General features: G+C 40.0%; 1 protein-coding gene across 5 annotated transcripts in view; it reads left to right on the top strand.

Moving 5' to 3' along the window:
- Nucleotides 1-23,714, top strand: part of LOC149843464 (alpha,alpha-trehalose-phosphate synthase [UDP-forming] 1-like) — a 102,196-nt gene that overhangs the window by 62,198 nt on the left and 16,284 nt on the right. The window lies entirely within an intron of this gene.

Raw genomic sequence — 23,714 nt, 5'->3', positions numbered from 1 at the left:
AGAGTTGAACAACCTATTATTGGTACCCATCTTTTTTCTGTCCCTGGTGACTCAATGAAAGTTTTGAAAATGATTCACCATCTGAAAATAAGTCTCAACTCTTGACAGTGTCTCCCAAGTGTAAAGTTCTGGTAGTTTCCTCCTCAAAATCTCTTTTGCATTGGTCCATCCCATAAATGTCTTCGATTTTGCAGAACAGGCAGAATGATGTGGTTGGCTAGACCTTTTTTCTTTGAAAGAATGGTTGACTTGAGTCTAGGTTCTATTCCAGGTCCCCATTTTTTGTTAAAGTTTCTTTCATCTTATCCAAGCTTGAGAACTCAACTAGATTACTTTGCAAATTCTTATCTTTGTAATTGCATTGAAGCATCCTCCTCTTCTTGATTGTAAATCTTATCTTTAATTCCACATTATTTAAGTTTTTTAATATTTATTCTTCATAAATTTGTATAAATTGTCTTGAAATGACACAAAATCTGAGTCACAAAAAATACAAAAGAAAAACAACAATTTTATCAAACATAAATGAAACCCAAATGCATTTGGCTAGATATAATAAACCATACATAGCCATGAGGAAAGACAAGACATAAAAAATAAATATTTTATTAATGAAAAATATTCACACAAGTATACAAGTCAACCTCACTACAACACTCATGCACATACACACACACTATATACATCCATCCTCTCTAACTATATACATCCATCCTCTCTAACCTGTACCAAGGATGAACAAGATATAGAGGAAGACATAACGGCTAGTTTGAGTAGTCAAACTAGTTGTTAGAATCCCAAGAGCTAGTTTGACTTTTCAAACTAGCCATTAAAGCAAATCCTAATGGCTAGTTTGTCTAGTCAAACTAGCCATTACAAAACCCAGCAGCTAGTTGGTCATTCAAAAAATTACTAAAAAAATTAAAATATTTAGTCATTTTAATAATGACCAAAAAACCTAATCTGACCTAAAGTATACCATAAGTATACTCACTAGTCTAATAGATATACCTATCCTAAAATACATAAAAGGCATACCTAAAATATACCATGAATACAACTCAGATTGAATGTACAAGAATACACATTAAAAGATAGAAAAAAAACCTAAAGTACACTTAAGTGTATTTTTGGTATATACAAGACAAATGCAACAACATAGGTAAACACTACATATATATTAACAAATTTAATATCTTAAAGGATTTGTATAAACACCCCCAACCTGCTCCCTGCCATATTCTTTATCATCATAATCAATTGGATGATGTCATGCAATGGAATCACAAACTGCCAGATTGGCTCCTGAGGTTTGAGATCAATGCTAATTGTTACATATATCTGTAATGAATTGGAGGGACAATAGACCCCAGAGTTTCTCATTAAGAAAAGGTTTCTTAATATTTATTTCCTCCAGTTACTTCTGTCCTTCATCAGTTCAAAGTGCCAAGTGATTATATCCTCTCAATTTACCCATTCGTTCATTTTCTGTGGCAATATTGTAAAATATTTTGTTGTATCATGGAATAATATAGTGTAAAGGGCTAATTGTAAAGTGGCTTGTAACCTTAATATTTATGGGATCTAACAGATGGGATGCCCATTGAGCTTCAGACATTTTCCTTGATCGTTGGCTGCCAAAAGCTTGTTTGTTCTCTTTTTCATGTGGTGGATTTATGATAGTTATTGGAGAGGCATCCTTCCTTCACCATCTTCAGCTCCCACATGTGCCCCACTGTCATGAGATGACACGAGTCCCGATGCACTCCAGAATGGATACCAAGAACCAAAAATATAATGTATTTGAATACACACTCACCATAGAAGTAACAATGAAATACACAAATTATAAAATGAATAATTTCAATAAGTATGAAATTGAAATAATACAAAAATAATGAAAATTTACAAAAACCTCACTACAAACACACAAAATCCTATAATCTGCTCATCACTCTCTCACCTTACAAAAGCACCCACCCACCCATATATATAGACATAAAAAAAGGGACAAGAGAGAGAGATTAAAGGAGGGAAGAGGGAAAAGGAGATTCCCTTCCAGCCATTAGAGAGGGTCCAACGGCTAGAAATCTAGCCATTGGACACCCTCTCCAACGACTAGAAGATGTCAACCTAGGTTGACTAAGATATATATATTATATATTATATAATCTATAACTATTATATTAATATATATATATACATAGAAGAATACATCCATCTTGACACTCCCATCAAACTTACGGTGACTCATTATAAGTTTGAAATTACAAAAGAAGAAACCCATTACATAAAATGTCTTCATAGACTTCATCAAGTTCTTCCATTTTGTGCTTATTTAAGTGGTGTTCAATCATATGCTCCATTACATAAGGGATCTTCAATATCATCAATTCTTGAAAACCTATAAATAGAGTTAACAAAACATCCCAATTATACACATATATTTTAGAAAAGAAAAAGAGGTAGAGAGAGACGTCTTAATCTTGCATTAGGTCTAATCTCTACTTGTTTAAATAGAGATCAGCCATAAGAAAGAAATTACATATGGGTCCCTCATTATTTAGAGAATACCAAAATCAGACTTAAGTAAAACTTTAATAAGAAAAACTTTAAGAGGTCGACTTATTTTAACACTCCCCCTCAAGCTAGAGCATAAATATCAATCATGCTCAGCTTGCCGCAACATTTTGATAAACTGGACCGGGCAAGAGGCTTTGTAAAAATATCTGCAACTTGATCCTCAGAGATTACATGCTTGGTAGATATATGTCCAGATTGAACTATATCTCTTATGTAGTGGCAATCAACTTCAATATGTTTTGTCCTCTCATGAAATACCAGATTATTTGCTATATATGTAGTCGCCTTGTTATCAGACATCATCACCATAGGAGATAAACCTTCACTTGAAGATCAGTCAACACAGTTCAAACCCACATCAATTCAGCTGCAGTTTGGGTCATAGCCCTGTATTCAGATTCGACACTCGACCTAGCGACCACGGTTTGCTTCTTACTTCTCTAAGAGACTAAGTTACCTCCCACAAATACACTGAATCCTGTGGTAGATTTTCTATCCTCTATAGACCCAGCATAATCAGCATCAAAGTAAGCAATTACCTCGAGAGTACCCCCTTCTTGAATAATAACCCTTTTCCAAGGGAAGATTTTAAATACCTGAGTATCATCATTGTAGCATTCCAGTATACTTCTGTCGGTTTGTCCATGAATTGGCTAACCTTGCTTACAGCCAAAGCAATATCAGGTCTAGCCACTGTCACATATAGTAACTTCCCTACCAACGAGCGATAACTCCTGCTATCGACGGGTTTTGACCCCTCGTCCAATAAATGAACTTTGTGATCCATGGGAATATTTATTGGTTTAGCTCCCAACATTCCTGTCTCTTTTAATAGATCAAGAACATACTTCCGTTGAGACAAAACTACTCCCTCACTGCTCCTGGCTACTTCTATGCCCAGAAAGTATCTAAGTGGACCAAGGTCTTTGGTAACAAAATGTTTTTAAAGATGAGCCTTTGTAGCTGCAATCTCTTTCATGTTATCTCCTGTAAGGATGATGTCATCCACATATACCACCATAACGACTAGGCCTGAGTTAGTTTTCTTAATAAATAATGAGTGGTCTGACGCTGACCTATCAAAACCAAACTTTGACATCATATCAAACAACTTTTAAAACCATGCACGAGGACTTTTCTTCAGCCCATATATCGCCTTTCTTAATCTGCACACCTTCTCACACTCCCCCTCAACCTCGAACGCAGGAGGTTGTTACATGTATACTGTCTCAGACAGATCCCCATATAGGAATGCATTCTTCACATCTAGTTGACACAAACTCCATCCATGGTGAACAACTACCAAGAGAACAAGACGGATGGTGCCCATCCGCGCGATAGGAGAAAATGTCTCAAAGAAATCAACACCATATGTTTGAGTATAACCTTTTGCTACTAACCTGGCCTTATATCTTTCAATTGAACCATCTGAGTTGTACTTAATGGTATATACCCATTTGCATCCAACGATGTCCGCATCCACTGGGGGATCAACAAGATCCCATGTCTGTTGAGATAGTAAAGCATCCATTTCATCTTGCATAGCCTGCTTTCACCTGCTATCGAGAACGACCGTTTGATAATTCAGAGGAATAGTTTCAGCAGATAAGGCTGAGATAAAAGCTTTTATCTGATTACCAATTCTGGCATCTGACACAAACTGAGACATAGGATATAAGGTACATTGTCATGTCCCCTTTCATAGAGCTATTGGCCTGTTATCATCAACATGAATGTCATTGCTATCAGGAACACTTACCTCAGGAGAAGAAGATGATGGAGGCACTGGAGGAGGTAGAGCTCTACGCGCATACACCAATGGAGGATTGTGAAACCGTGAGGTAAGTGGAGTTGAAGGTGGAGTTGGATTCAGTAATGGGGGCACCAATTCCAAAGGAAAAGAAGGAACAGGAAGAGGAAATAGTCATCTTGATCAGTTTGCAACTGAGCACCAGCACTGGAATAATATGGAATAGACTCCAAGAAAGATACATCCACACTGACATACTCCCGATGGGAAATCGGATCATAACATCGATACCCCTTATGATTCTTTGGATAGCCTATAAACATACACTTAGTGGCTTGAGTGGCTAATTTATCATAGTCAGGTCTGAGTCTGTGCACAAAACAAACGCACCCAAATACCTTGGGTGAAAGAGAGAAGAGAGGTACATTAGGATACAGGATTTGCAAATGAATTTGGTCTTCCACGGATGATGAAGGCATGCGGTTGATCAAATAACAAGTTGTGATAACCGCATCACCCCAATATGAAGCAGGAACATTGGATTGAATCATAAGGGTGCGAGCTACATCAAGGAGGTGCCTGTGTTTTCGCTCAGGCACCCCATTTTGTTGGGAAGTATAGGCACAAGAGGTTTGGGGTTTGTTGAGACTAAGATGTTTTTAGTAAAATGTTTTTAGTAAATAAGTTTTTCTAAACTAGAGGTTATTTGAATCTTATTCTTTAATGAGGGACCTGGGTGTAATTTTGTTCCTTGGACTCTCTGTATTTAATATAAAGATTAGCCCTAATTGAATAACAAGTTCTATTATTCTCCAGCCGTCTCTCTCTCTCTCTACCTCGGTTTCTGCGCTTCTCACCTTACCTGCAACATGGTATCAAAGCCATCATCCTTGGGAGCGTGAGCTCGTGCCCTGCGCTAAGTTCGAGTGATTACGGAAAAAGGTGTGATCGGTCTGTGTTTTGAAATAAGTAATACAGATCTGATAACAGATCTGAGATCTGACAAATGTCATGACTCAGATCTGTAATCAAATCTATTGTTTATGGTGGATATCTATATACATGTTGATAAGTAAGAGTTCTGAGCAAAAGTCGTGAAACTGATCTCTCTTGGCTGTCGAGATTTATATTGTTGGGAGATGCTGTCGTGAATTACTTTATTTATGTTGATAAATACGCAGCTGTCGTGAAACTGATTTCTCTCTTGGCTGTCGTGATTTATATTGCTGGGAGATGTTGTCGTGAATTCCTTTATTTATGTTGATAAATACGCAGCTGTCGTGAAACCTATTTCTCTCTTGGCTGCCGTGATTTATATTGCTGGGAGTCGTGAAACTGATATTATTTTTGGCTGTCGTGGTTTATATTGCTGGGAGTTGCCGTCGTGAATTCCTTTTGGCTGGTTGATAAATACGCAGCTGTCGTGAATACCTTTATCTATGTTGATAAGTACAAGTGTTGTGCAGAAGTCGTGAAATTGATTTTTTTGGCTGTCATGAGGTATATGGCTGGGAGCAGATGTCGTGAGTTAAATTTTTTTTTTTATGTTATTGTTGGTTGTGCTCAGATTCTATTTAGCAAGCAGATGGGTGCTGTGTAGTGATCTTTTTGATTCATCAGGCATTATGTATATGGCTGGGAGCAGATGTCGCGTGATTCCCTGATGTGCTGGAAAAAAAAATTCTGTTTGTGGGAACCGTGTCTTTTGAAGTGGGATTCTGTGTTGGGCACTGTGGTATCACGCTCTAAGTCGTGTGTTGGGTGCTGCTACTGGTTGTAGTAGTGGCGAATGTGTGATGATAACACACTCTAAGTCGTGTTGGATGTGTGATCTTGATTTACAGCCTATAGTCATCCTTGGTTGAGGTGAAAGGTTTTGGTCAAGTTTCTTTAAAATTATATTTGGAGTTTGGATTTGAACAGTCGAAGGTCGTGTTTCTCAGATTTCATTGGTGAAGTCAAAACCTGATACAGTCAGGCTTGTTGTTGATTATGGGTATGCGCGTGTGGTTGCTCCTGTATTTTGTGAATCAAGCCCATTAGTTTATATTATGGCTCAAGTGATTAAATCAGATGCAGATTCCTCTAATGATTGTGTAACTCTTAGCAGGGCTGAATCTGCATTTTGTGAATCAAGCCCATTAGTTTATATTATGGCTCAAGTGATTAAATCAGATGCAGATTCCTCCAATGATTGTGTAACTCTTAGCAGGGCTGAATATGACGAGCTCCTTGCTTTACTATCATCCAATTCAAAGTCTTCTGTTGCGGAGGTTGTGTGCTCGGCAGGTGATGGCCTATCTGCTCAAGGTGGTAGGTGGGTCATTGATTCTGGAGCCTCTGGTCACTTGTGCGGAAACTCGAGCAATTTTTTGAGTTTAAAACCTATGACAGGTCAGAAAGGGGTACGTCTTGCTGATGGTAGCTCTTCCCCAATTGTAGGGCAGGGAAGCATGTCTATTACCCCTACTCTTCAATTGTCACATGTTCTTCATGCTCCTTCGTTTCCACAGAATTTATTATCAGTCAGTCGAATGACAAAAGAGTTGAATTGTAGAGTGATTTTTGATCCTATGGGATACACCTTTCAGGACTTGCTGACGGGGAGAAGGATTGGTGGTGGCTATGAGGAAGGTGGTCTGTATTACCTTCACCAACCAGAGATTTCGGCCCACTCTGCTGTTATATCATCCTCAAGTCCTCTATTGTGGCATCATCGTTTGGGTCACCTTCCAGTGACAAAACTTCGTCGTGTCATTCCTCATATACCTCCCTCAGTTTCTTTTCAGTGTGAAACATGTCAATTGGGAAAACATTGTCGAAGCTCTTTTCCCTCCAGTCAGAATCCATCAAGTCAAGGATTGTTTAATCTTCTTCATGTAGATGTGTGGGGTCCGAGTAGGATTCCGAATAGGTCTCCATGTCGTTATTATCTAGTTATTGTTGATGACTTCTCGAGACTATCGTGGGTGTTCCTGTTAAAAGATCGGTCTCAAGGTCCTGTCATTCTTAAATCTTTAATTGCAGAGATAAAAACTCAATTTGACATATGTGTTAAAATTGTTCGCAACGATAATGCTCTTGAGTTCAAATCCAAAGACTTACTTCAATTCTACTCTGGTAATGGGATTCAACCTCAATTTACATGTCCCCATACCTCCCAGCAAAATGGGGTGGCTGAGAGGAAACATAGACAAATCCTTAATGTTGCTCGGTGCCTTATGATTCAATCCAATATGCCTGCTACATACTGGGGCGATGCGGTTTTGACAGCCGGGTTTCTTATAAATCGCATGCCGTCCAGTTCTGTAGAAGACCAGATCCCAATTCAAATTCTCTATCCAGAGGCTCCTCTCTTTCCTATCCCCCCTAAAGTTTTTGGATGTGTGTGTTTTGTGCATAAGCTGGGTCCTGATCGAGATAAACTTGTTGCGCAGTCTATTAAATGTGTTTTTCTTGGGTATCCTAAAAACCAAAAAGGATATCGTTGCTATGACCCTATATCTCATAAAGAGTATGTCAGTGCGGACGTTACCTTCTTTGAGTCTAGTCCTTATTTTTCAAGTACTACTCCAAGGTTACAAGAGAGTCAGGGTGATGTTTTTCCTCTGCCAATTCCCCCTTTTCCTTTAGAGTCGTTCACTCCAAAGCCTGTGGCTCCATCCTCTGGGGAGTCTCGATACAGAAACCCTCCTATAGTGTATACTCACAGGTTACCACCTACCTCCATGCCCCCATTATCTTCTTCTCCTGAGGCAAGTATCACTGAGCATACTGAAGTTTCTGCTATTGATGAGGATCTTCCTATTGCTCTGCGAAAAGGGAAAAGACAGTGCACCCTTCATCCCATTTCTTAGTTTGTTTCTGAAGTTAATCTTGGGGCTTCTATGAAGAAGTTTATCTCGGCTTTGTCTGCCTCCTCTGTTCCGCTTCATCACAGTCAGGCTCTATTCGACCCCAAATGGATGTAGGCTATGAAGGATGAGATGGATGCCCTATGTTCCAGGGACACTTAGGATTTGGTGGATCCTCCAACTGATGCAGATATTGTCGGCTGCAAATGGGTATATACCATTAAATATAACTCGGATGGGTCAATTGAACGGTACAAAGCACGGTTGGTTGCAAAAGGGTATACTCAGACTTATGGTGTTGACTTTTTTGAAACTTTCTCCCCAGTTGCTCGACTTGGCACGATTTGTCTTGTTCTTTCTATTGCTGTGCACCATGGATGGCCCTTGTTTCAGTTGGATGTCAAGAATGCCTTCTTGTATGGGGATTTGCATGAAACTGTCTACATGCAACAACCCCCAGGCTTCGAGGTTCAGGGGAGTGTAAGAAGGTGTGCAAGTTGAAGAAGGCTATTTATGGCCTGAAGCAGAGTCCAAGGGCATGGTTTCACAAATTATTTGAAGTAATGTCTAGTTTTGGCTTTGTCAGGTCAGCTTCAGATCACTCCTTGTTCATCAAGAAAACCAGTGCTGGAATTGTTGTTATGGTGGTATATGTCGATGACATCATATTAACATGAAGCAGTGCCCAAGATATTTCTGCCACAAAAGATCATCTTCAGAAACACTTTGTTACTAAAGATCTTGGTCACCTTCGATATTTTCTGGGTATCGAAGTTGCAAGAAACAAAGAGGGCTTAGTGTTGTCTCAAAGAAAGTATGTGTTGGACTTATTAAAAGAGACTGGAATGCTAGGAGCCAAGCCAGCTAATATTCCAATGGATCCCAAAACTCACATGTTCGATGAGAAGTCTGAGTATGTAGACAGTGCCAGCTTTAGATCCTTGGTGGGTAAGTTACTATATGTGACTGTTACTAGACCTGACATTTCATTAGCTGTGAGTAAAATCAGTCAGTTCATGGACAAACCTACAAAAGTTCACTGGGATGCAGCTATGATGGTTATTCGATACTTAAAGGCATCTCCTGGTAAAGGTCTGTTGTTTAAACGAAATCCATCTTTGGACGTTATTGCTTACACTGACGCGGATTATGCAGGATCTGTTGAAGATAGGAAGTCAACATCTGGATTTTGTGTGTTTGTGGGAGGAAATCTTGTTACCTGGAGGAGTAAGAAACAAACCGTTGTAGCCAGGTCGAGTGCTGAATCTGAATACCGAGCAATGGCCCAGACTGCAGCTGAGATTATGTGGGTAAAGTCAGTCTTGACCGAGCTTTAGGAGAAAGTATCCCTACCTATATTGATAATGTGTGACAATAGGGCTGCTACATATATTGCCAACAATCTAGTGTTTCATGAAAGGACTAAACATATTGAAGTTGACTGTCACTATGTTCGCGACTTGGTTCAGGCTAGGTATATCTGCACCGATCATGTATCTTCCGAAGATCAAGTAGCTGATGTTTTTACCAAAGCCCTGGCGAGACCAAATTTCTCAAAGTGTTGTGACAAGCTGAGCATGATTGATATCTATGCTCCAGCTTGAGGGGGAGTGTTGAGACTAAGATGTTTTTAGTAAAATGTTTTTAGTAAATAAGTTTTTCTAAACTAGAGGTTATTTGAATCTTATTCTTTAATGAGGGACCTGGGTGTAATTTTGTTCCTTGGACTCTCTATTTAATATAGAGATTAGCCCTAATTGAATAACAAGTTCTATTATTCTCCAGCCGTCTCTCTCTCTCTCTCTCTCTCTTCCTCTTTCTCTCTCTCTCTCTACCTCTGTTTCTGCGCTTCTCACCTTACCTGCAACAGGGTTGAATGCCATGGTCTCGATAAAATTACAATAGTGCTTTGGTTTTAAACTCAAGGGCATTATTAGTGCGAATAATCTTGACAACAGATTCAAACTGAGTCTTTATTTCAATAACTAATGACTTGAGGATATTAAAAACTTCAGATCTTTCTTTTATTAAGAACACCCAAGACAACTTGGAAAAATCATCAACAATAACAAGGTAATAACGACATTGGGTTTTGGTAGGAATCTTACTGGGATCCCATACATCCGCATGAAGAAGTTCAAAGACCTTATGACTGGACTGACTCTGACTAGAAAGAAACGAACTCCGATGATGCTTGCCCAACTGCATGCTTCACACTGGAATGATGTAGTAGACGGAATTTGAGGAATGACACGACGAAGCTTCGACAATGAAGGATATTTGAGACGACGATGCCACTGAACAGGACTCGAGGAAGAATCAATTGCAGCATAAATGTTTTCCACAGGGTGATGTAGATATTAGACTCCATTTTCTTCATAGCCTCCACCAATCTTCTTCCCCATCAGCAAATCCTGAAAATGACAGCACACATGATCAAATATCACTCTACAATTTAGTTCTTTTGTAAGGCAACTCACTGATAATAAACTTTGAGGAAATAAAGGAGCATGAAGGACATTTTTCAACTGCAAAGAAAAGGATATAGAGACATTTCCCTGACCAATAACCGGGGAGGAACTACCATCAGCTAATGAGACTCCCCGATGTGCAGTAATAGCCTTTAGATCTGAAAATTTTTGAGAGTTTCCACATAGATGTCTAGATGCACTAGAGTCAATAATCTACTTACTATCATGAGGGGAAAGATGGACTCCAGTAGAGTAGGCCACACCAGCAACAAGAGAAGAGGAACTTAAAGGACGATGAGAAACCAACTCCTCATATTCTGCACGGCTAAGAGTGATAGATTCACTAGGAGAATTGGTTTCATGCTCCACCTCTAGTTTTGTAACATTCAGCTTCAATGGAGAAAATGCAGGCCGTCCATATTTATCCCAACAACAATCTTCTAAATGTCATGATTTTCCACAATAGGTACATTGGAGTTTGCCTCTACCTCCCATACCTCTTCCACGACCTCTGCCTCTAACATGCATAGTATTTCCTTGTCCATAACTAGATGGTACAACTAAAGAAGATGACTGAGATGCAGGTTGAGATTGTGGAAGAGAGATGGCAAGTCTACTCAATCGATTGTACAGCAAGCGTAGGAACATCTGACCCAGTCAACATTTGAACTTTTGCAACTGAGAACTCTGATGATAGACCTATGAGGAAATGAGCAACCATGGTTTGTTCTTGATGATCCTTCTGTTTTGAGCAGCACAGAGGTCTATGAGCATTCAGTCTTTCAAAGGCTGCCTTGACAGGGGCATAGTACTGGGCTAATGATTGGTCACCTTGTTGTAGATTATATATTTCCTGTTCAACTTGTAAAATACAACTCACATTGGTCTCTTGAGAGTACGTATCTCGAAGAGTGTCCCACATCTGTTTAGCCGTATTGTAATAAATTAACACATCTGCAATATGAGATTCAATGCTATTCATGATCCATGACATAACAATGTAATTATCTTCATCCCAAGTATTATATTTTTCTATTTTATCATTAGGTTCAGATTCCAATAGAATATGCTTTCTACGATGTCCAGATACAGATATCATAAAGGTTCTGGACCACCTTGCATAGTTAGTTTCATTTAATTTCACAGAAGAACCATAGGAGAAGGGATTTGCAAAGGCTTTATATTCCCCAATAGCTGCATTCTTATAATCAGATTTTGGAACATCACCCATAATGAATAACACGAACTAAGGATCCACAACCATTGACGTTGCTGCGTGCACACAAAAACAACTTGTCACAGTTCGTAAATGAACTGCTCCACAATGAACCAATCCACTATAGTGATTTGCCTTCACCACAACACCCAGATCTGTGATCAGATCTGAACATACTATCAGATCCAAAGAAATATGCAAATCCAAAACAAAACGACGATATAAGCTTCACAACAGCCTGAACAAACAATCAGATCCAAAAGAATATGCAGATCCAAAACAAAACGACGATATAAGCTTCACAACAGCCTGAACAAACGATCAGATCCAAAAGAATATGTTGGTCCACGACATATGATCAGATCGACTTATTTTATGACAACCAAAACAGCAAAACACAAAAAAAAACCGACCCAAAATAAATTTGGTCGTCACCCACATCCACGACAAAAACAGGTCGCCACCCACTTCACTACAACATTATTGCACCGTACCTGTATCCACCAGATTTGATCGACCGAAACCCATACTTCCACCTCGACTTTTAGATATGATTACAGATTTGAGTCATGACTTTTGTCAGACTGCAGATCTGTTATCAGATCTATACCACTTGATTCTAAAAAAAAAATTAAACACACCTTAGGTCTGGTCCCCTTCACACGATATGGTACCCTTCACGCACGCTTTGGCGCAGACCCAGAAGTCACTCCCCTTCACGCGATCTGGTACCCTTCACGCACACTTTGTGTAAAACCTCAAAAAAAAATTTTGTTGGACCCGACCCGGATCCAAAAGGAGAGGCGGTCAGGCAAAGCCTCATCGCCTCCCTCGGGTCTTTAATAGACATCGAGACAGGGGGGGGGGGTTCAAATACAAAACCCTTCCCCTCTTCTGCTCTCCCGTTCTCTCTCCCCGACACTCACTCTCTTCCCTTCTCCCCCCGACTCGTCTCTGCACCCTCTCTCTCGCTGGAGACCCCTGTCAACCCGTCGCCACTTGCGACCTCCCTCCAACGCCGCCGCCACCTATGACCTCCCTCCGCTGCCGCCGTCGATGATCTCCAGGTTAAACGGTGGATCTTGCTCGCCCTTCGTGGCTTGAGCTCGTGCTTACCTACGTCGCTGGCATACGAGGACCGTAACCCCTCAAGGTAGGGGAAGATTGCACAGAAGACTTGGATAATTGAATTAAGTTCAATTAAACTAAAAATGATCATTAAATGAATATATATGTATATATTTATACGAGTATGCACTTAACTCAAGGACGTGGTTTCGCGATCCTTGTCTTTTACTTTGTCGTCGCGCATCGCACAAAGGTTTTGCGTTGCACTCCTGCTTACAGTCTTTACTTTGCCGTCACGTATCACACAAAGGTTTTGCGTTTCACTCCTCTCACAGTCTTTACTTTGCCGTCGCGCTTTGCACCCAGGCTCTTGCTTTTGCATGTGTTGTTACTGCCTTGCTATTGCAGATAACGCTCATGTTTTCGCTCATTATATATGCGTTTGAGGCATTCTCGTGGAGGATGCAAAAAACATCTACCACTCCCTCTTACGATAAGAGTTCAGTCAGGAGTGAGCGATATATCCTCGTTTAAGGAGAGAGATACCTCGCAAGGATCCTAGCTCTTCATGTGCGCAGTCCTGCAGAGTCGACTTCAGATTTTAGGGAGCTGCGTAAAAGCATCAAAGATTGCCCAAATCAAAGCATTTGGAAGGAGGTGATTGACTGGTTCTGTTGAGAAACCCGTATCTCGTCTATCGAGGTTGGTATCGAGTCATGCGAGACATGTAAATACCCCGATAGCGGATGAGATTCGAGATAATCACATGCAAAATGTTGGCACAAGCTGCTGGCTATTTCAAAAGATAAAGAATGTCAAAGTATAGTTTGAGAAGCATTACATCTTTGTGAAACACTCCTGTTGAGGCTCCTGTTGAGGAGCTATACCCCCTTCATCCTAGAGTACTTGTAGTCGTGCACGACACGTCTAGTACTGCGATGATTGGATGAGACGGTCGTGCGACCTCGAATAGTGCTAAATACACAATATTGTAATCACATAAAATGGCCGCACATTCGCCTTCACAGGCAAGATGCTCGAGTGGGTTAAAGACCACAACATGGAATGAGTCGTTAGTTAAGCAACCCCTAACGTACCTATTCGCTTCTTGTTGTCTGTCAAGGGAGAGGACAGAGCGGTACAAAAGTCCAATGGACAGGTTGTTAACAACCACCCTACGGGCAAATGATCCGGCCTACCCAGTCATTGGAGTTAGGGGAAAGGGTCTCCAATAGTTAGCTCAACACTTCTGCAGAAGTTGGATGCATCCGTGATACTGCTTATCAGCCTCATTTGGGGAATCCTCTCTCAGCTAAAGTCGTCATCTTTGGAGCGGACTCAACTAGCTATTCTGGTTATTGAAAATACATAGAATAACAGACGCTCGAACTAGTCTCAGTTGTTTCTACGTTTTGCCTGCGCGTACGCGCAAGCCAGTAATATCGAAACATAAAGTTTGTTCACACTAGTCGATTGCTTGCTTGCTCGGTAGTTCAGTATGTTACTCGTTGAGTTGTACCCGTCTGTCGCGACGTTACTGTAGTTTGTTAAACTGCTTACGCAGTTCTTTGCTAAGTAACATCTAGCTTCTCATACTAGTTAAATGCTTATAATATAGCATTATGCCAGTTGCTACATATTAGCATGCAACTTGCTTTACCCCTTGGTTGATCTGTTTGGTGCGTATTGTAACGTAGCAGTTGTTGGCTTGCATATCTTGTGATTGATGTGATTGCATACAACTCGTAATCTACGAACTGGTGGCAACTAGGATTGATATGACTGCTTGTCTTATAAGCTGCTTACATATTGTGATATAATTGTTGTCGTATGATTGCTTATGAATGGCTTGTGATGCAATGGTTTATGCCTTACGATTAATTTAATTACTTGTTGATCGACTGAGCTATTTGATGGTAATTGTATGTATTACGAGCATTGTTATGAGTGCTTGTCTTATTCAGTTGTTTTGTTTGGCTGTCGGATAGAGTTAGTTACTCTTCGCCTATAGAATCAGCTGGATTGCCATATCTGCATGTTCTCGTGTGTCATTTACGCATGCTTTGAGGTCCTATTTAAGGATTGCAATGTTCCTTGTGGCAATAACACGATGCGTAGTATTATATGTTTCTGTGCTATGTGATTGATATGCCACGTGATAAGAAATGTTGGAAGTATATGATAATATGTTCATTGTTCATGGAACCTTATTGGAGGAATGGGTGATCATGTGTTTTGTTTTACTATGTGAAGTGATACGATGCATATTGCTGATATACATGCTTGTGCCCATATTGTGGCTACTGACCCCAAGAGCGGTCAATTGTATAGATGCGTGTATCACTGAGTATGATATCTGTTGAGGACCTGGTCTCCAAAGGATTATCTACGAGTGCGTATATGATCAAGACCAGGTAACCGGCTAGAGTGGTAGATTCTCTGTGAGGGTGTACACTGTCCACGAAGGGGTAGCCGCAAAGACGGTGAACTCCTGTGAGGAAGTGTATGGTCCAAGACCAGGTATATCATCTAGGGCGGTAATTCCTTATGAGGTTGTACTTTTCCCAGATTGGGTAATCCGGCTAGAGCGGTAGAATCTCTGTGAGGATGTACACTGTCCACGAACGGGTAGCTGCAAAGACGGTGAACTCCTGTGAGGAAGTGTATGGTCCAAGACCAGGTATACCCTCTAGGGCAATAATTTCCTGTCAGGTCGTATATCTCCCAGACCGAGCGATCCGACGTGGATCTTGTGTTTTTGCTTACCATAATATGTTATGGAGAGCTGTGATGATCTTCTGAGATTATTTGAGATAGTCAGTTATAAATCTATAGTTTTGACTTTCAGTTTTAGCATGAATACATGCAGGACTCAGATGTGAGAATCAGATCATTAGCGATTTTAGATAGTGATCATGTTTTGGACCTTCTACGGAAGGGGGTTTTTTTATGAGAAAGTATGACACCTTAATAAGTCATAACAGGTGACAGTTGACCGCGTAAGGCCTTGAGAGATGGGAATAGATAAAGGTTGTTCAGGATAAAGCGTTTGTTAGAAGTATTGAGAGCGATAAACGATGACCATGATTAGATGCAGAAACCTCGTTCTAGGAACAAAAACAAGCTTGTTGCGTGGTGGTTCACATCCTACGATCAATTGAATCATATGCTGCGTTTGTCAGTTGCACTGCTTTTTTGCTTTAAACTACTTACGCACTTACACTACTTACGCGCTTGCACTACTTACACACTTGCACTACTTACTCGCTTGCACTATTTACCCATTTGTACTGCTTACCTGTTTAACTGCATATCTGCTCTTAATTGCATATTTGCTTTTAACTGCATAACCTGCTGAATTAAATGTACTTAATTCAGTTTTCTGTAGTCTCTCTTGTGCACCTACTATTTTTTCGCGAAACTAACCCATTCTATAGGTACAGGTGATGATTAGGTACACTACGGGCGATGACACGATTGCAAGATGGCTTCAAGACTTCTTCTTCCTGCTCTTAGCTCGTGTCATGGACGTTTTGGGTTTGTAACGGATTTTCCTTTGGATATCCGAATTTTGTGAGTTTCGGTTCTTTTAGCTAACGTGCCCAAAGTTGTCAGCTTGCCTTTCTAAATTTAATAAAAGAATAGTCTTTCGCTGATTTCATAAACAAACTCTGAAGGAAAGAGATTTTTCCTAGTCTCTTACCTGTTTTCTGAAAGGTTCACAAGTTTGAAATTTTGGGGCGACGCGACGACAATCTCAAATACATATATACTGCAATACGCAAGAGATTTTATTGTAAATATCCAACGATAGTCGCAAAGAGATGCGCGTGAACACCGAAGTGTCCTAGAAGGCATAAACCAAGGACTAGGGTCAGATACTACTTCAGAACGTATACGATATATAGCACAACACAAATCATTAAATATTTAAGGAAGAGTGATCGACGAATCAAACTTACTCTTTGATCGGTGAAGAATGGCTTCGGAACACTCTGTCTGCTTTGAACTGGGTTTGAACCTTCCTTTGAGAGGTCAAACTAGGTCAAATGAGTTTGATCTAGTTGAGAAAGAGAAAGAGTCGATCAAACTGTTAAACACAAGTGGTTTGGACAAAACTGTGTTCGGTCCAAGTCAACTAGGTCAGGCAGGTTCAGACTTAGCCCAAGTAGGCTAGGTCTAGGTCAAGTAAACCAAACCTGGGTTAGGACTAAAAGGGACTTTGACTAGACTCAGTTGGGCTCAAGCCAAGTCAAGTGAGTTTGAATCTGGTCAGGTAGGTTCAGATTAGGTCAGGTAGGCTCAGACCAGGTCAGGCAGACTCAGAAAGACTAAGCTTGGTAGGAGAGGTTTTAGAAAGAGAGAGAAGAGGAGAGAGAGGGGGGAACGATTTTATGAGAAGAGAGAGAGAGGAGAGCTATTTATACTCAAGAAAACTTGTCTTCAAGTTTTTTTTCCTCAAGTGTATCAGTTACTAGAACAAGAGTATAATCTCAATGCCACTTATGGGCTAAATAAACATACAAACATGTGAATAAAAATCTCTTGTCTACATATAATGACACTTAGATATGAGGCATAACAAGAGGGAACACAAGAAGTAAGAGAGAATGTAATAAAAAACAAACTAATGCCATCAAGAAGAATAAAAATAACAATTTTAATAATCTTTCAAAACTCCATGGTTTCAAAAACATTACTACCATCACAGGAAAAACAAGAATCATGCATTCAATACTCTAACAATGTCCATATAAACAAATAAGTGATAAAACACACTCATAGAATCCGAGATCAATCACCTACTAATTAGATACATACCTAAACTGACAAGATACATGAGGTACACACACAACTCACCCCAACGACTAACTCAGATTTTCAACAACAATGAGTTCAGAGGCCAATCAATCATCAATCAGACCCAAGGCAAATGATAGCACGCCACTCACAAACTTGAGAATTTAGATTGATAAGATGACATGAGGATGCACACACAACTCACCTCAATGGCTAACCCTGACCAATAACAAGGCAAAAAACAAATGATGTATTATATAAAATTCAGTGATGGACAATCCAAATGTCATAAAAAGACAATACATACTCACGTAAATTAATTTTTAAATAGGTGAGTTCATAAAAAAGAAACCGATTTGAAAAGACAAATCTTCAAAACAAAATCCAATAAAGGAGATGAAATCTTAGAATGAATATAGTGCAATCATATGCACAACAATATGTCACATGAAAATTTTTACAACCTTGAATAAGCAAAAACAAGAATCATGCTCAATATAAGCAATCTACATAGAGGAGATTGGGAATTCTTCAAAATAAAATCATTTTCACTAATCAAGGAACAAGTGCACTAAGGCACATCACATACAAAAGATCCACTAACTCTCAACAAGGAGACAAGAACAATATATATGATCTTATTAAAAAGAAGCTTTTAAGAAGGTAGATCTAAATTATAAGTCTACTATGAGACACTTAAAGACAAACATGTAGAGATTCCCATTCACACACTTCAAACAATAGACAAATACGAACTTACAAAGAAAGAGACCTGAAGCACAATAGCTACTTAAGAGCTTAAAAGAACACTCAAAAATATAATCTTAATTCAAGATGAAATGCACACAAAAATGCATATGTTCAGAATTATTAAAACATGCATTTTGATACATGATGACAAACCATATTATCCCATCAATAGTAATCATGTAGACTATTCATGGCATATACCTAGGAATATAATGCAAGAATTCCTTAAATCAACATTATACACAAGCCATCAATCTTGAGAATCATTTTTATTCAATAAGATATTTTTCAAAAAAGTAATATCACTAAAACATACATGGAATAATAAATTCACATAATGATAGAAGGACCTTATAAACTTATGGAAGATATCCATGTTATCAATAAAGACAATACTATGCAAAAGTTTTCTAAGATTCATAATCTTAAGTTCACAAAAAAAAATCATGCCTGGTCACATATACACTAAAAATCTCAAGGATAAGCCATGTATACACATATATATGCATAAGAACATACATATACATACGTTAAGAGACATTCAAGGGAGAAATACAACATAAAAAATTAGTATTTTTGAAAAAACATGACACATAAGAATACAAGAAATCACATAGATTTGTAAAATATAATTTTTCAACGTACATATCCATAATCCAAAACATATATTTTATATATCAAAAAACAACAAATTCTAATTTCAGAACAAAACATTTTAATATAATCTTTTAAAAATACCTACCATACGTATGAAACCAAAAGAACCAAAGATACATACCGGAATGCGAAGACCTTGAATCCATACCATACGAATCTTTTCCAAGACCACGACGCCTCGCTTTGATACCATCATGAAAATGGCATGAATCCCGATGTACTCCGAAATGAATAACAAGAACCAAAAATACAATGTATTTGATACACACTCTCTATAGAAGTAACAATGGAATACAAGAATTATAAAATGAATAATTTCATTAAGTATGAAATTGAAATAATACAAAAAAAATAAATTTACAAACCTCACTACAAACACACAAAAGCCTATAATCTACCCATCACCCTCTCACCTTACAAAGGCACCCACCCACCCATATATATATATATAGACACAAAAAAGGGGAGAGGTGAGAAAGATTAAGGAGATAAGAGGGAAAAGGAGATTAGTCAACCTAGGTTGACATCTTCTAGTAGTTAGAGAGGGTGTCTAACGGCTAGTTGGGAATACATCCAGCTTAACTGTAACGCCCCAAATTTCAAACTTGCGAACCTTTTCAGAAAAAACAGGCAAGAGACTAGCTATATCTCTTTCCTTTAGAGTTTGTTTATGAAATCAGCGGAAGATTTTTCTTTGATAAATCATAAGGCAAGCTGACAACTTTGGGCACGTTAGCTAAAAAAACCAAAAGTCATAAGATTCGGATATCCTAAGGGAAATCCGATACAAACCCAAGCGTCCAGGACGCGAGCTAAGAGCAGGAAGAAGAAATCTTGAAGCCATCTTGCAATCGCGCCATCGCCCGTAGTGTACCTAATCATCACCTGTACCCATAGAATGGGTTAGTTTCGCGAAAAACTAGTAGGTGCACAAGAGAGACTAACAGGAAACTGAATTAAGTACATTTAATTCAGTAGGCTACGCAGTTTAAAGCAGATAGGCAGTTAAACAGGTAAGCAATGCAAGCGAGTGAATAGTGCAAACGCGTAAGCAGTGCAAATGTGTAAGTAGTGCAAACAGTAAGCAATTCAACGCAAGTAAGCAATTCAACGCAAGTAAGCAGTGCAACTGACCAATGCAACATACGATCCATTTGATTGTAAGTTGGGAAATACTACGCAACAAGCTTGTCCTCGTTCCTAGAACGAGGTCTCTGCATCAAATCACCATCAGGACATCGTTTGTCACTCACTACTTCTAACCAACGCTTTTTCCTGAACGACCTTAATCTATCATCATCTCTCAAAGTCTTACGCGGCTAACCGTCACCAGTTATGACACACTAAGGCGTCATACTTCCTTAGACAAGCCCACCTTTCCGTAGAAGGTCCAAAACATAAACACTAACTCAAATCACTAACGATCTGATTCTCACATCTGAGTCCTGCATGTAATCATGCTAAAACAAAAAGCCGAAACTATGAATTCATAGTTGGCTATCACAAACAATCTCAAAAGATCGTCACAGCTCACCATAACTTTTTATGGTAAGCAAAAACACAAGATCCACATCGGATCGCTCGGTCCTGGAGATATACGACCTGACAAGGAATTACCGCCCTAGAGAGTATACCTGATCTTGGACCATACACTTCCTCACAGGAGTTCACCGACTTTGCGGCTACCCGTTCGTGGACAGTGTACATCCTCACAAAGATTTTACCGCTCTAGCCGGGTTACCTGATCTTGATCATACATACCCCCACAACGAAACCTTTGGGAAGCTGGTCCCCAACAAATGTCATATCCAATGAAAATCATTGTGATACACGCATCAACACAAATGACCGCTCTCGGGGTCAATAGCCACTAATACAAACGACAAGATCAACGCCGGATCACCTGGTCTGGGAAATGTATATCCTCATAAGGAATTCCGCCCTAGATGGTATACCTGGTCTTGGACCATACACTTCCTCACAGGAGTTCACCGTCTTTGCGGCTACCCGTTCGTGGACAATGTACATCCTCACAGAGAATCTACCACTATAGTTGGGTACCTGGTCTTGATCATACACACCCTCAGAGATAATCCTTTGGAGATCAGGTCCTCGACAGACGCCCTACTCAGTGATACATGCATCATTAATCGACTGCTCTGAACCATTGACTGCCTCGGGGTCAGTAGCCACAATATGGGCACAAGCATGCATATCAACAATATGCATCGTATCACTTCACATAGAAGCATATAATCCTACGCATCGTGTTATTGCCACAAGGAAGATTGCAATCCTCAAATAGGCCCTCAAAGCATGTGTAAACGACACATGAGAACGCGCAGATATGGCAATTCAGTTGATTATATGGGCGAAGGGTAACTAACTCTACCCGTCAGCCAAACAAAACAACTGAATAAGACAAACACTCATAACAATGCTCGTAAAACATATAATTACCATAAAATGGCTCAGTCCATCAACAAGTAATTAAATTAATCGTAAGGCATAAACCATTACATCATAAGCCATTCATAAGCAATCATACAACAACAATTATATCGCAATATGTAAGCAGCTTATAAGACAAGCGGCCGCATCAATCCTAGTTGCCACCAGTTCGTAGATTACGAGCTGTATGCAATCACATCAATCATAAGAGATGCAAGCCAACAAGTGCTACGCTACAATAAGCACCAAACAGTTCGACCAAGTGATAAAGCAAGTCACATGCTAATATGTAGCAACTGGTATAATGCTATTATTATAAGCATTTAACTAGTATGAGAAACTCCTTATTACTCCACAAAGAACTACGTAAGCAGTTTAACCAACTAGAGCAACGCCTTGACAGGCGTGTACAGTTCAACGAGTAGCATACTGAACTATCGAGCAAGCAAGCGAATTAGTAGTGCAAGCGAAGTAGTAGTGCAAGCGAAGCAGTAGTGCAAGCAAAGCAGTAGTGCAAGTGAAGCAGTAGTGCAAGCGAAACTCACGACTCAACGACCAGTGTGAACAGACCTTATGTTTCGATAATTACTGGCATGCAGGTACGCGCAGGAAAAACGTAGAAACAACTGAGACTAGTTCGAGCGTCTGTTATTCTATGTATTTTCAATAACCCGAATAACTAGTTGAGTCTGCTCCAAAAGGGACGGCATTAGCCGAGAGAGAATTCCCCAGAGGCTGAAAAGCAGTGCCACGGATGCATCCAACTTCTGCAGAAGTGTTGAGCTAACTTGTGTAGCTCCTTTCTCCTAACTCCAATGACTGGGGAGGTCGGATCTTTGCTCGTGGGGTGGTGGTTAACAACCTGTCCATTGGAGTTTTTGTACCGATCTGTCCTCTCCCTTGACAGACAACCAGAAGCGAACGGGTGCGTTAGGGGTTGCTTAACTAACGACCCATTCTATGTTGTGGTCTTTAAACCACTCGAGCATCTTGCCTGTGAAGGCGAATGTGAGGCCATTTATGTGATTACAGCATTTTGCATTTAGCGTTGTTCGAGGTCGCATGACCGTCTCATCCGATCATCGCAATACTAGACGTGTCGTGCATGACTACAAGTACTCTAGGATAAAGGGGGTATAGCTCCTCAATAGAAGCCTCAACAGGAGTGTTTCACAAAGATGTAAAGTTTATCAACTTTACTTTATCTTTTGAAACAGCAGTACCTTGTGCCAACATTATGCATGTGATTATCTCGAATCACATCCGCTATCGGGGTATCTACATGTCTCGCATGACTCGATACCGACCTCGATAGATGGGATACAGGTTTCTCAATAGAACACCCACTAAGAAGTTCGCTCGAACCCCCAATTCGGGATCACCCGAGATATGCCAAAAAGGGCGAGCAGAACTGGCCAGTCACATCCTTCCAAATGTTTTAATTTTGGAGTAGCCTTTGATGCTTTTGCACAACTCCCTAAAATCTCAAGTCGACTCTGCCGGACTGCACACACGAAGAGCCAGGATCCTTGCGAGGTATCCCTCTCCTTAGACGAGGATGTGTCGCTCGCTCCCGACTGAACTCTTGTCGCAAGGGGGAGAGGGGTAAATGCCCCTTGCATCCTCAACGAGGATGCCTTTAAGGCATACGCAAAGAGCAAGAACCTGCACGTCATCTGCAATAGCAAGGCAGTAACAACACATGCAAAAGCAAGAGCCTGGCGCAAAGCGCGACGGCAAAGTAAAGACTGTAAACAGGAGTGCAGCGCAAACCCTCGGCACAACGCGCAACAACAAGTAAAGACTGTAAACAGGAGTGCAGCGCAAAACCTTTGCGCGATGCGCGACGACAAAGTAAAGACCGTAAGCAGGAGTGCAACGCAAAACCTTTGCGCGGTGCGCGAGGGCAAAGTAAAGGACAAGGATCGCGAAACCGCATCCTTGAATTAAATGCGTACTTGTATAAATATATATGATATATATATGCATATATATTTATTTAATTGTCCTTTTTAGTTAATTGAACTCAATTCAATTGTCCAAGTCTTCTGTGCAATCTTCCCCTACCTTTGAGAGTTGCAAGCTTGCTGTCGTCCGTAGATGTACGCGATTGG

The sequence above is a fragment of the Nuphar pumila genome, chromosome 3 (genome assembly GCF_984573655.1).
Source record: "Nuphar pumila chromosome 3, dmNupPumi1.hap1.1, whole genome shotgun sequence".
In the NCBI taxonomy this organism is placed as follows: Eukaryota; Viridiplantae; Streptophyta; class Magnoliopsida; order Nymphaeales; family Nymphaeaceae; genus Nuphar; species Nuphar pumila.
The sequence above is the reverse complement of the archived record's forward strand: the minus strand, read 5'-3'. Positions and strand labels throughout refer to the sequence as shown.